This window comes from Mauremys mutica, unplaced genomic scaffold (genome assembly GCF_020497125.1).
Source record: "Mauremys mutica isolate MM-2020 ecotype Southern unplaced genomic scaffold, ASM2049712v1 Super-Scaffold_100093, whole genome shotgun sequence".
Taxonomy (NCBI): Eukaryota; Metazoa; Chordata; order Testudines; family Geoemydidae; genus Mauremys; species Mauremys mutica.
Window position 1 is genome coordinate 126,610 of NW_025423263.1, and position 12,317 is coordinate 138,926.

The following is a 12,317-nucleotide window of genomic DNA, read 5'->3' on the forward strand; positions in this document are numbered from 1 at the left end:
CTCACTCAACCTCCCTGTAGCCTGCAACCCTCTCGCCCCCCAACTCCATCCCAGAGCCCACGTGTCCGCACCCCCCCTGCACCCCCATCCCCTGCCCCAGCTCAGAGCCTGCACCCCTCACTCCAGCTCCCCATAGCCTGCAACCCTCCCGCCCCCCAACTCCATCCCAGACCCCACGTGTCCGCACCCCCTCTGCACCCCCATCCCCTGCCCCAGCTGAGAGCCTGCCCCCCTCACTCAACCTCCCCATAGCCTGCAACCCTCCCGCCCCCCAACTCCATCCCAGACCCTGCACCCCAAACAGAGCTGGATTGACCTTTTGTGGGCCTGGTGCTAAACATGTTTGTGGGTCCCCATGAGGGACATGGGGACATGGGGCAGGGAGCAGAGTCCGCAGAGCGAGGGGCTGGCCGGGGGCAACAGGAGATGGGGCATGGCACAGCAGGGACAGCCCCACTCCCCCCAGCCCAGTACAAGGGCCCTGTTTACAAACCGGGAGCTGACAGACCCACCCTGTCCAGCTCGGCCCTGCACTGCCATCGTGCTTCTTCCCCTGGGGGGCGGGCCCATGCTGCACCATGCTACCCCCTGCCCAGCACCTCTCTGGCTCCCTACGCGCAGTGCCACACCACCCAGAGACCCCCACAAACCCCCTGCCCAGCACCCCTCCGACTCCCTATGCCCAGTGCCGCAGCACCCAGAGACCCCCACAAACCCCCTTCCCAGCACCCCTCCGACTCCCTACGCCCAGCGCCGCAGCACCCAGAGACCCCCACAAATCCCCTGCCCAGCACCCCTCCGACTCCCTACGCCCAGCGCCGCACCACCCAGAGACCCCCACAAACCCCCTGCCCGGCACCCCTCCGACTCCCTACGCCCAGCGCCGCACCACCCAGAGACCCCCACAAACCCCCTGCCCGGCACCCCTCCGGCTCCCTACGCCCAGTGCCGCACCACCCAGAGACCCCCACAAACCCCCCTGCCCGGTGCCCTCCCAGATCACTCCCCCACCCACTCAGAACCCCCCACAGATCCTCACTGACCAGTGCCCCCCTGCTGAAGACCCCCCACAGCCCTCCCACAACTGCACAGTGCCCCACATCTTCCCACCCAGAGCCCCCCTATAGATCCCCTCACTGTCCAGTGCCCCCCCGCCACAACTGCACAGTGCCCCGCACAGACCCCCCACACTTCCCAGCGCCCCCCCACACACACAGATCTCCCCCACTGACAGCCCCCTGACACACACAGATCTCCCCACCCCCCAGTGCCCAGCACCCCCCAGACCCACTAGAGACCTGCTCTCCCACACCCTAACCCCCAGCCACAATAGCCGGCCCTGATGGGAGGTGACTGTCTGCCAGGCTGAGATGGCAGCGCAGTCAGAGCTAGTCCTGGGGCAGGAGAACTCCGGCCCCTTGGGAGTGGTGGAAGCAGCCAGGCTGGAGCAGGAGCAGAGCCTACCCAGGCCAGGCTCCCTCAGGACCCAGCTGAGCCTCCCCCCGCCCCCACTGTCTCCTGTGAGTGGCTGAGACTGGCGCAGCCTCTGCACCGGTCCCAGGTGGCTCTTCCCCCGGGGAGGCAGGTGGGGCCCCGCAGGTCCCAGGCAGTGGAGACAGCTCAGAGCTGGAGCAGTGCTGGGGAGCGGGGCAGATCCCTGAGACGTGACTCCCGAGATCCCACCCAGCCCACCCACATCCATTGGCCCCGTGGCCAGCAGCCCTGCTGAGCCCGCATGGTGGCCCCCAGCTGCTGGGTGATGAGCCCTCTACAGCAGTGGCATAGCCAGGTTCTAACATCAGGGGAGCAAACACGTAAAAAGAGGCACCACCCAACATATCAAATTACTAATTACATACTTTTAAATTTGTTATACATATTTATTTTCTACTGAAAATAAAAACCCAAGAATGATCCAGCCACAGAAGGATTTGCACAGCCGGCATTTTGCAGGAGAACTTTAGATTATACTTAGATATACTTTTGATACTAGAAACTAAACGACAGAATACAGTAGCTTATAATTGTCACAGGTTTAAAAAAAATACTGGCCATTTTTTCCAGTTACTAATTTCATTTTAAAATCAATCAGTGAAATGCACTTTATTTATAATAGATCATAATACTAAAGTCACCAAAAAGGCATAACAAATACAAGTTTTATGAGAATTGGTGAGCAAAGATCTCATAGCTCTTCAGGGTTGGACAAAGCAGTAATTTCCCTTAAAGTAGCTTTATTCATGGATTTTTTAAAAAACAGAAGACATCTCTACGACACAGGTTGGCAGTCTAACATTTTTGAAACACTGAGTACTGAAAGTTAGACTATTTAACCAATTTAAGCTGTACACACACACACACCCCTTCCTGCTTTCCTATCACCAGTTCTGTTACTACAGGAATGAAATCTAGACATCCTTTAAAAAGGACAGTTACCTGTTCCGTAACTGGTGTTCTTTGAGATGTGTTGCTCCCGGTCTAGTCCACAGTAGGTGTGCGTGCTCGCCACATGCACCGGTGCCGGAAGTTTTTGGAGCACTGCTGCGACCCCTGGAGTGGCGCCTCTATAGTGCTATAAGGGGAGCTGCGCACTCCCCCCACCCTCAGTTCCTTCTTGGTAGACAACTCCGACAGAGGGGAAGGAGGCTGGGATGTGGACGAGACAAGAGCAACACATCTCGAAGGACACCAGTTATGGAACAGGTAACTATCCTTTTTTCTTCGAGTGACTGCTCCTGTGTATTCCACAGTAGGGGACTCCAAGTTATATCTGATGGAGGTGGGTAGGAGTTTAAGGATTATCAGGACGGAGTACCATGCTACCAAACCCAGCGTCATCCTGTGCTTGGGAGACAATCGCATAGTGCGAGGAAAAAGTGTGGACAGGTGACCACGTGGCAGCCCTACATATGTCCTGGATAGGGATGTGGGTGACATAGGTGGCCGACAAGGCTTGCGCTCTCATAGAATGCACCTTCACTATAGGCGGTGGGGTAAACCCTGCCAAGTCGTAACACGTGCGTATGCACAAGGTGATCCAGCAGGAAATGCGCTGGATGGAAACTGGTTGCCCCCAATCCGCTTGGCTGATGCAAGGAATAGTTGCAAGGACTTCCTGAACAGCCTGGTTCGGTACAGGTAGAAGGCCAGCACATTAGCCAGGAGGAAGCAGATCGTGAGTGTTTTCGACCACAAACCCCATCCCTCCAGATTTGCAACCATCCCTGGACCAGTGACAGGTGCACAACCATCCCCGGACCAATGAAAGGGGCCACTCTGGTTATCACCTTGGGGTCAGGGGTGTGCTCTGTATCCCCAAACCTTACCTCCCTTTTCACGTATTCATACACAGAAAAGTGAAAGAGCGCGCCGCAATCTTCCAAAGATCAGGGTTCGGCAACCTTTCAGAAGTGCTGTGCCGAGTTTTCATTTAGTCTCTCTGATTTAAGGTTTTGCATGCCAGTAATACATTTTAATATTTTTAGGTCTCTTTCTATAAGTCTATAATATATAATTAAACTATTGTTGTATATAAAGAAAATAAGGTTTATAAAATGCTTAAGAAGCTTCATTTAAAATTAAATAAAAATGCAGAACCCCCAGATCCCTGCAATAGGTCAATTTGGCACATTAGCCAGGAGGAAGCAGAATGTGAGTGTTTTCGACCACAAACCCTGTCCCTCCTGATTCACAACCCCATGGACCAGGCGGCAGCAAGTCCTGAGCAGGGGCCCAGATGGTCACGTTGTGTGGCAGAAACTGCACCTAGTTGCAAAACGGGAGGGTTGCACAATGTGTTGTCACACCTGTGGCAGATCCTGGCTGCAGCTGAGAACAGCCGCTCCTCCGGCGGCTCCAGCGCTGCTGGCAGCAAGTGGTCACCAGGGAGCAGCTGCTGAGCCCGGGCTCCTGCGTCACAATGTGCCAGAGCCCTGCCCCCAGGAGCTGCCCCGCCCCTGGGCTGTGCCAGAGCCCCACCCCCAGGAGCTGCCCGGCCCACAGGAGCTGCCCCGCCCCCAACTTGTGCCAGAGCCTGGGATCCGTGTCACAATGTGCCAGAGCCCCGCCCCCAGGAGCTGCCCCGCCCCTGGGCTGTGCCAGAGCCCCACCCCCAGGAGCTGCCCCGCCCACAGGAGCTGCCCCGCCCCCAACTTGTGCCAGAGCCTGGGATCCGTGTCACAATGTGCCAGAGCCCCGCTCCCAGGAGCTGCCCCGCCCCCGGGCTGTGCCAGAGCCCTGCCCCCAGGTGCTGCCCCGCCCCCAGGCTGTGCCAGAGCCCCGCCCCCAGGAGCTGCCCTGCCCCAGGCTGTGCCAGAGCCCCGCCCCCAGGAGCTGCCCCATGTTGGGTCTCTGGGATTTGTTCTCCTGCCTCCTTCTTCCCAGCACCTACCGCTCCCAGCTGCTCCCTTCCTGTGTCTGCAAACACCCCCCGGGCGGGCTGCAGCGCTCGCTGGGGCTGGCTCCAGTGGCTGAAGTTCCCTCCATCTCTGCTCACTGGGGGGGGGGGGGAGGGACAAAGAGAGGAGATGGGCCCAGGGTGTAAAAGCAGAATTAGGGGGCAGGGAAAGAAGGACTGTTTGACAAGGTGGGTTTTTTGTGAGGGGGGGGTGTGATCCAGAAGCCCGGGACACTCTCACACACACTCTGCCCCGGGACTCTCCTGGTGCACAGAGACCGATCAACCCCCCGCCTGCCCCACCGAAGAACTTGGGCAGCAGAGGCTCAGGCAGATTGAGGGGAACCCCCTGGGTGTGCCAGTGTTGGCCAGGGTTTGTACAGCACCTAGCGCAATATGGGGTTCCCCGAGCCGTAACTAGCTATTTTTGTGCCCTAAGCAAGAATATAAAATTACGCCCCCCCTGCTGTGCCACCCAGCCCCCTTGAAACACCCCCCCAGCGCCGCCCACCCCACAGAAACAAACTCTCCTTCCCCAGCGCCGCCCCCCCGAAACAGCTGTGGGCCGAAAAGGAAGGTTTGGGGGTGGGGGAGAAAAAACGGCACCCATAGGGTGACCAGATCACAGCAGTAAAATTCCCCAGAGAAAGAAAGAGTGGAACAAAAGAATAATAAAGGCACCTCAACTTTTCCTCATTTATGGAGGACAGCCTTATAATATGCATCCAGATCTCCTCCAATCACACAAGCTGAAAATTGTTCCACTTTACTGCAGTTCTGTAACCATATGGGAACCAATCCTGTCTGTGTTCTGTGCACATCCAAAATCCCTGCTGAATGACCCGCCCTGGGAGCAAGTTACCAGTGACCCAGGGCTGGGGCGGAAGGAGGGTGCAGGTGTGTGGTGGGGAGCCCAGGGCTGGGGCAGCAGAGGATGTGTGGGTGGGGGAGCACTGGTGGGGATGGGGTAGCACAGAGCTGGGGCAATGCGAGGTGTGTGTGGGGGAGAGCCCAGGGCTGAGACGGTAGGGGGGTGTGGGTGGAGCCCAGGGCTGGGATGGGGGCAGCCAAATATTTTTTTCCTTGGAATGGCAAAAAACCAGAACCGGCCCTGCCTCCACGCACTGTGAGGTAGGTAGGAGCGGATCATTATTATCCCTACTTGAAAGAGGGAGAAAATGAGGCTGAGAAAGGAGAATTGACTTGTCTTAGGTCACACAGCCAGTCAGTGGCAGAGTTGGGAATAGGACCCAAGAGCCCTGATTTTCAAACTAACCATCGGATCTTGAATTTCAGACACTGAATGACCTGAGTAAAGTGCTCTCAGATGAGCTCCAGACCAACAACAGTGACAGTAATTATTCAGCAAGTATTTGAGGAGAACTGCAATGTTAGAGAGAATCATGAACTGCTCAGAGACCATTAATGCAGAGAAGCAGCAAAGTTAATCAAACACAGAACTGGTTCTGACTTATTTACTTGTTCTAAAAGAGACCAACAAGGACCTGTCTCCTCCCTGTCAATAACCCCCTGCTCAGCCAATCAGGTTAGAGACTGAGGGCGGGAGGCTGAGGGTTCTCACCAGAGAGCCCAAAGGATGGCCCAGGTCACGGGTGGGGATCACTGCCCGAGCACTATTTCAGCCCCACATTTTTGGGTGGACCTCCCACAGTGGGAGCTGCAGAGCCCTCCCCTGCAAAAAAAAACACACACACCCTCCCTCCCTCCCTCCCGGTGTTGGGAGGGGAACAGGTAAAAGGACAAAGGAAGCAAGAGAAAAAGAGGAGGGAGGAAGAGGGGAAGCAAAAAGGACAAACCCCAATGTCCCCAGTGATTCTAAGGGACAAAATCCCAGGTGTAGAATAAAGTTCTGCCTCCTTAAGCTCGTGTTTTCCAAGCCTAGAATTCAACTGTCACCAGATGGATCAGACTGAACTGGTTTCACACCTGGAGGAGGCTCTTACCTTCTAAACAGGGACGGCTGTTTTCTAGTACAATCACTAAAAGGGAAGGAGAAGACTTGAAAGAGGTTCCTCCTGGCGCTCACGTCCGTGAACCCGAATACTCCCTCAGTCCTCAGAGAGAGACCTTGAGAAGGAGACTTGCTGAAGCAAAACCACAGGGGTCTCTGAGGTTTCCCTGGCCCCTCGCCCCTGTCCTGCCTGGCTGATGTCAGCATCTCTCTGTGAGGTCACCATCTCTGACCAATAGGCTGAGGTCCTGCAAAAGGCCTTTGTGATGTCACTGCCACACCCCTCCCTTGCTGGGCTAATGTCCTGCCCCTGGCCAGGCGTTTTGCAGGTTTGAGCTACTCCCTGTGGATCACCCCACTCAAGGAGCGTTCGTTCTAGGCAGCAAGCCGGCTAGACAGGGAAACATCAGACGCTGCTCCCAATGCTACACTCAGATTTTCAGAAATTAGTTGACTTTATGGCCAGAAGAGACCATTAGAGCATCTAATCTGACCCCCTGCATATCACAGGCCTCCTGTAGGACACCTTAGCTAGTTTTGAGACAAACACATTCCAGAAAGGCATTTTGTCTTCATTAAATGACATCAGGAGATGGAGAATCCACCACTTTCCTTGGTAGCTTGTTCCTGTGGTGAATCATCCTCGCTGTTGAGTATTTGTGCCTTAGTTGTAATATGAATTTGTCTTTCTTCACCATCCAGCCATTGGGTCTTGTTATGCCTTTCTCTGCTCGATTAAAGAGCCCTTAAATACCCAATCTTTTCTCTCTATTAAGGCACTTCAATTAAGTCACCTTTCAATCTTCTTTTGATAACTAAACAGGTTGAGCTCTTTCAATAGCTCACTAGAAGGTATTTTCTCCGGCCCTCAGAACATTAGGTGGCTCTTTGCTGCCCCAGCTCCAGTTTCACAACTTCTTTTTCAAATGAGGACCCCAAAACTGGAGGCAGTATTCCAGTATCAGTCTCACTGATGCCGTGTCACCTCCTGTGAAGTTATTGACATAATCTGTAACTGTATAGATCACCGTTGTGACCACTGTTCTATATTTGCAGCCAATATTACAGAGAAGTGGTCGTGTAAGGGGTCTATGGAGAGGTTCTGATTGGCTGATTATAATGATGCTATCTCTAGATGTGTATCATTTTTTTGTAGTTGACATTATGAATGTTGGCTCTATGCTGCCTGTATTTCAAACTTGTGCTCTGCTTCAGGGAATGATACCTTTGTTTAATTGATGAAAACATAAACTAGACACTTAGAGGATTAGAACTGATTTCAGGTGATGGACAGGTTTGCTAGGTTTTTATGCATTTGGACAGCAAAATGTTGAGTGTTCACATTCATTTCAAGCATCCTCGTATGGTGGAGTTCCTGAACATAATGGAGAATGGAAATGTTTTTCTTTTCTTTAAGAGGGCACCTGGGTTTGAACAAAGGACCACTTGATCTGCAATCAAACACTCTACCACTGAGCTATACCCCCATTACAACAGGAATATGGAATCGTGATCTCCAGGACTTTGAAGGACAGACCCTGCATCATCGAGCTCCTTTGCCATTCACAGACCACAGGTGGTTTTAAAAATGGGGTTTGATTAAACTTCTTCAATGTGGTAAACACCACAGCTTGCACCCCCACTGCTATAGCTTCTCCCCATGACAAAGCTGCCACCTCCTGGGGAAGTGGATTGAGTACACCAACAGGAAATCTCTCCCCCCGCAGCATGGAGCAGTGGTTCTCAAGCTGTGGGTCAGGACTGTAAAGTGGGTCGTGACCCTGTTTTAATGGGGTCACCAGGGCTGGCATTAGACTTGTTGGGTCCTGGGGCTGAAGCCAAAAGTCTGAGCCCCACCACCCAGGGCTGAATCCCTCAGGCTTTGGTTTTGCCCTCCCCCCACTGGGGCTCAGTCTTTGGCACTCCCCCCCCCCCCCCCCCCGTGGAAGGGCTTGGTCCGTCTTTCCAGGGCTACGTATTAAGTTATTTTGGCAGAAGGAGGTTGCAGTGAAAGGACGTTTGAGAAACCCTGGCACAGAGCATCTCCATTACTGAGCTGCAGCAGCATAGACTCACTGTTGGAAATATTGACCTGGCCTTACCCTCTGAATATGTCTAGGCTTGGCTCCCTCTGGCACCGTGGGTGATCAGACCCTGAAAGTACAGCGACGGAGACACCACACACCAGCCTTGCCTAGCTGGCAAGGATCAGACCTTCACAGAAAGACACCCATGGTTTTCTAGCCCAGCTAACTAAGGCCTCAGCCACAATCACTTAACACAGGGGCCTTTCTACACTCTGGTTCTGTTCTCACTGAAGGGTCATTTCCAATTGTTCACTCAGACCAGCTTCCCCAGCACACTCACTGCTGTGCAGCTGTGTAAGTGTGGCCATGGCTGAACAGCAAGAATTCCTGCCCATTTCCCTACTGGCTGGAGCATGATGAGGGTGTGTTTGTGGTTAATGATGTTGCTGTAGATTGTTCATTCCCTGCCTTGGCAATTCAGACAGTCCCTTTTCCCATTGTATTGCCAGCACCTCTGGGAGTCCAATAACAGAGGCAGGTTTTCTCTGGGCATTGAGATTTTTGAGGGCGTTGGTGGCTCCTTTCTTTCCTCACCCTGGAGAAACTCAGCTTTTTATTCCATCCTTGATGACTCATGGAATAACAACAGCAGTATGAAGAGGAGAGTGAATATCTCACTGCCAGGGGGGAAGGTGGATGTATTCCCTCTGTCTGGCCATTGCCATTGCAGGAGAGAAGGTTTCAGTGGAATCGAATGCCCTGGCTCAGACAACAGACACAGGGAGGTTTTGCTGTTCATGGATCTGTGCAAAGGAAATTGTGCCTCTGTGTGAAAATGAGGAGGGATATGAAATGCCCACATGGTGGTGCCTAAGGCAAAAGGGAACCCTAGAGGATTAGAATAGGATAAGTTCTCAAGCAGCATGTTTCTTACTTTGCCCATCTGTTAGTTTTGATGATTATCGATGGAAAGATTTTGCCATTGGGTGTTTACATAGAAATTGACATTTACCAACAAATACGTAATTCTTCCAAGCCTGCCTAGTCTGCCGGTGGTGAGTTTAGAGCAGGGGTCTCAAACTCAAATGACCCCGAGGGCCGCATGAGGACTAGTGCATTGGCCCGAGGGCCGCATCACTGACACGCCCCCTTGCTGCCCCTGGCCCCGCCCCTGTCCTGTCTCTTCTCCACCTCCTCCCCTAAGCGCGCGCAGTTTTAATAAATATATACACTCAGTAATGCACCTCACTCAAAGGACAAAACACGCACTTAGATTTACTGCCTAAGGCTCTGGGAGGGAGTTTGGGTGGGGGAGGGGGTCTGGATGCAGGCTCTCTGCTCGATGCAGGCTCCAGGCTGCGGCAGGGGGTGGGGGTGCAGGCTTTGGGACGGAGTTTGGGGATAGGAGGGAGTGCAGGGGTGAGGGCTGTGGGGCTGAGGGCTGTGGATAAGGGGTTCATGATGCGAGGGGGCTCAGGGCTAGGGAAGAGGTTTGGAGTGTGGGGTGAGGGCTGTGGATGAGGGGTTCATGATGTGGGGGCGCTCAGGGCTGGGGCAGAGGATTAGGGTGCGGGGGGATGAGGGGTTCATGATGTGGGGGCGCTCAGGGCTGGGGCTGAGGATTAGGGTGCGGGGGGATGAGGGCTCTGGCTGGGGCTGAGGATTAGGGTGCGGGGGGATGAGGGCTCTGGCTGGGGCTGAGGATTAGGGTGCAGGGGGATGAGGGGTTCATGATGTGGGGGCGCTCAGGGCTGGGGCTGAGGATTAGGGTGCGGGGGGAATGAGGGCTCTGGCTGGGGCTGAGGATTAGGGTGCAGGGGGATGAGGGGTTCATGATGTGGGGGCGCTCAGGGCTGGGGCTGAGGATTAGGGTGCAGGGGGATGAGGGGTTCATGATGTGGGGGTGCTCAGGGCTGGGGCTGAGGATTAGGGTGCGGGGGGAATGAGGGCTCTGGCTGGGGCTGAGGGTTTGGGGTTGGAGAGGCTCAGGGTAAGGGCAGCCTGCCTTGCCAGTACTGGCGGAGGGCAGGCACTAGGACCCTGCGGCAGCAGACAGCAAATCTGCTGGGAGCCCTCCGGGCAGCAGGCAGGGGAGAGGCGCGCTGCGTTCTGTCAGGCAGGGACGCAACACAACGCGGCGGAGGGGGGGTGGCAGGCGGGGGCTGGGACCTGCTCCAGGCAGGGTCGCGGCGGCGGGGGGAGACCTGCGGTGGCCGGGGCCGATCCAGGCAGCACCGGCGGGGGGGGAGGGGGGGGGGCGGGAAGAGACCCAGCTCCAACTATTGCTGGAGCAGGGCGCCCAGCCCTGAATATTGCTGGGGCCCGGGCCCCACACAAGTATATAACCTGCCGCCCATGCCCCCCGGCCCGGCCCAGCCCCGGCGGGTCTCGCTTCCCTTCCCCCCCCCCGCCCGGCCCCGGCGGGTCCCGCTTCCCTCCCCCACCCCCCGGCCCGGCCCGGCGGGTCCCGCTTTCCCCCCCCCTTACCCGAGCGCGTCTCCGGCGAGGCCTGAGCTCCGTCCCGCTCAGAGCCGCGTGGTGAGGGGGCGGGGCTGTGAGCTCCACGCCGAGCGCAGCGCTCAGCCCAGAGCTCCCAGCCCCGCCCCCTCCCCACGCGGCTCGGATCGGGGCGGGGCTCAGGGGCTCGGCCGGAGACTCGGCACTCTATGCGCCGAGGCTCCAGGAGAGGGGCGGAGGCTGGAGCCTCCGCTTTTCTCTTGGGGGCCCCTGCGGAGCTCCCCTGGGGAGCTCCGCGGGCCGCATGTTTGAGACCCCTGTCCTAGGTCTTCTAAAATACTTGCTGAATAATTACTATGAACCACTGTTGGTCTCTAGCTCACTTGAGGGCACTTTATTCTGATCACTCAATGTGTGAAATTCAAGATGTGAGAGAGAGGCTGAAAGTCAGGAGCAGTGTTTCCTCTAATTTGTTATGTCCATGTGTGGAATGAATTTTGTTTTGGGCACAAATATGGAGGTGAGGTGTGACACATCACCTGCATATTGCGCTCCTTACAAAATTCATTCTGCACATGGATGGTGTGTGGCAGGGGTGAGGCTGAAAGGTTTGGAGTATGGGAGAGGCTCGGGGGGGGGGGTTGGGGCGCAGTGATGTGAGGGCTCCGGCTGGGGGTGCAGGCTCTGGAGTGGGGCTAGCGATGAGGGTCTCAGCATTGGAGCAGAGGGTAGGGGCGCAGGGGGTGAGGGCTCTGGGGTGGGGCTGGGAATGAGGAGATTGGGGAGCAGGTTGCCCCAGGGAGAAAGAACTGCCCCCTCCAGCCCTCTCTCCCCACAGCAGCTCAGGGCTAGATGAGAGGGCACCTGTCTTCAAGCCGCAGCAGTGCCGGTGGGGCTGGGTTGGGACTGAGGCAGGCGACAGGGTTTATTTTTCCAAAGTCAAAAGGAGGAAGGGAGGGAGTTATGCTTCAGTTTTTACCTCATAAACTTATTCCTGTCTAACCTACAGGACACTATGGGAATAAGACACTATGTCATGTGGTGACATCACAAGAGCAGAGGATGTGAGAACTGCAGCAACTGAGAGGGTGGGGGATTTAGAGTCGGATTGTTTCAAATGCTGCATTTGTCGGCTGACATTTAACAGCAACGCTTAGCTAACACAATGGAGAAAGGAATTCTCTGCTAAAGATTCAACTTGCCCCTTTGGCCAACTCTGCCCCTTCCCTGACCGGAGTGTGCTCAGAACACCTCTCCCGCCAGCCTCCCCCCCCCCCCCACAAGCTCACAGCTGGGCACCCAGCACAAAGCCAGGGAAGTGGTTGCTTGGCTTCTTTTACTTTTTGCTTTGCAGAAGGTTTTTTCAAAAGCATTTTCTGCTCCTGTTCCCCATGGTGAGGAAGCAGATGGTTGTGGGGAAGGGAACCTGAGAGCGGTGGAGCCGGGGCAGTGGGGGGGGGGAGTT

The 12,317-nt window shown here is 55.5% G+C and overlaps 1 non-coding gene across 1 annotated transcript; it reads right to left on the minus strand.

The window, feature by feature from the left end:
• Positions 1–7,783: 7,783 nt before the first annotated feature.
• Positions 7,784–7,855, minus strand: TRNAC-GCA. The gene has a single exon. It is a non-coding gene; the product is annotated as a tRNA-Cys (tRNA).
• Between the last annotated feature and the right edge of the window lie 4,462 nt (positions 7,856–12,317).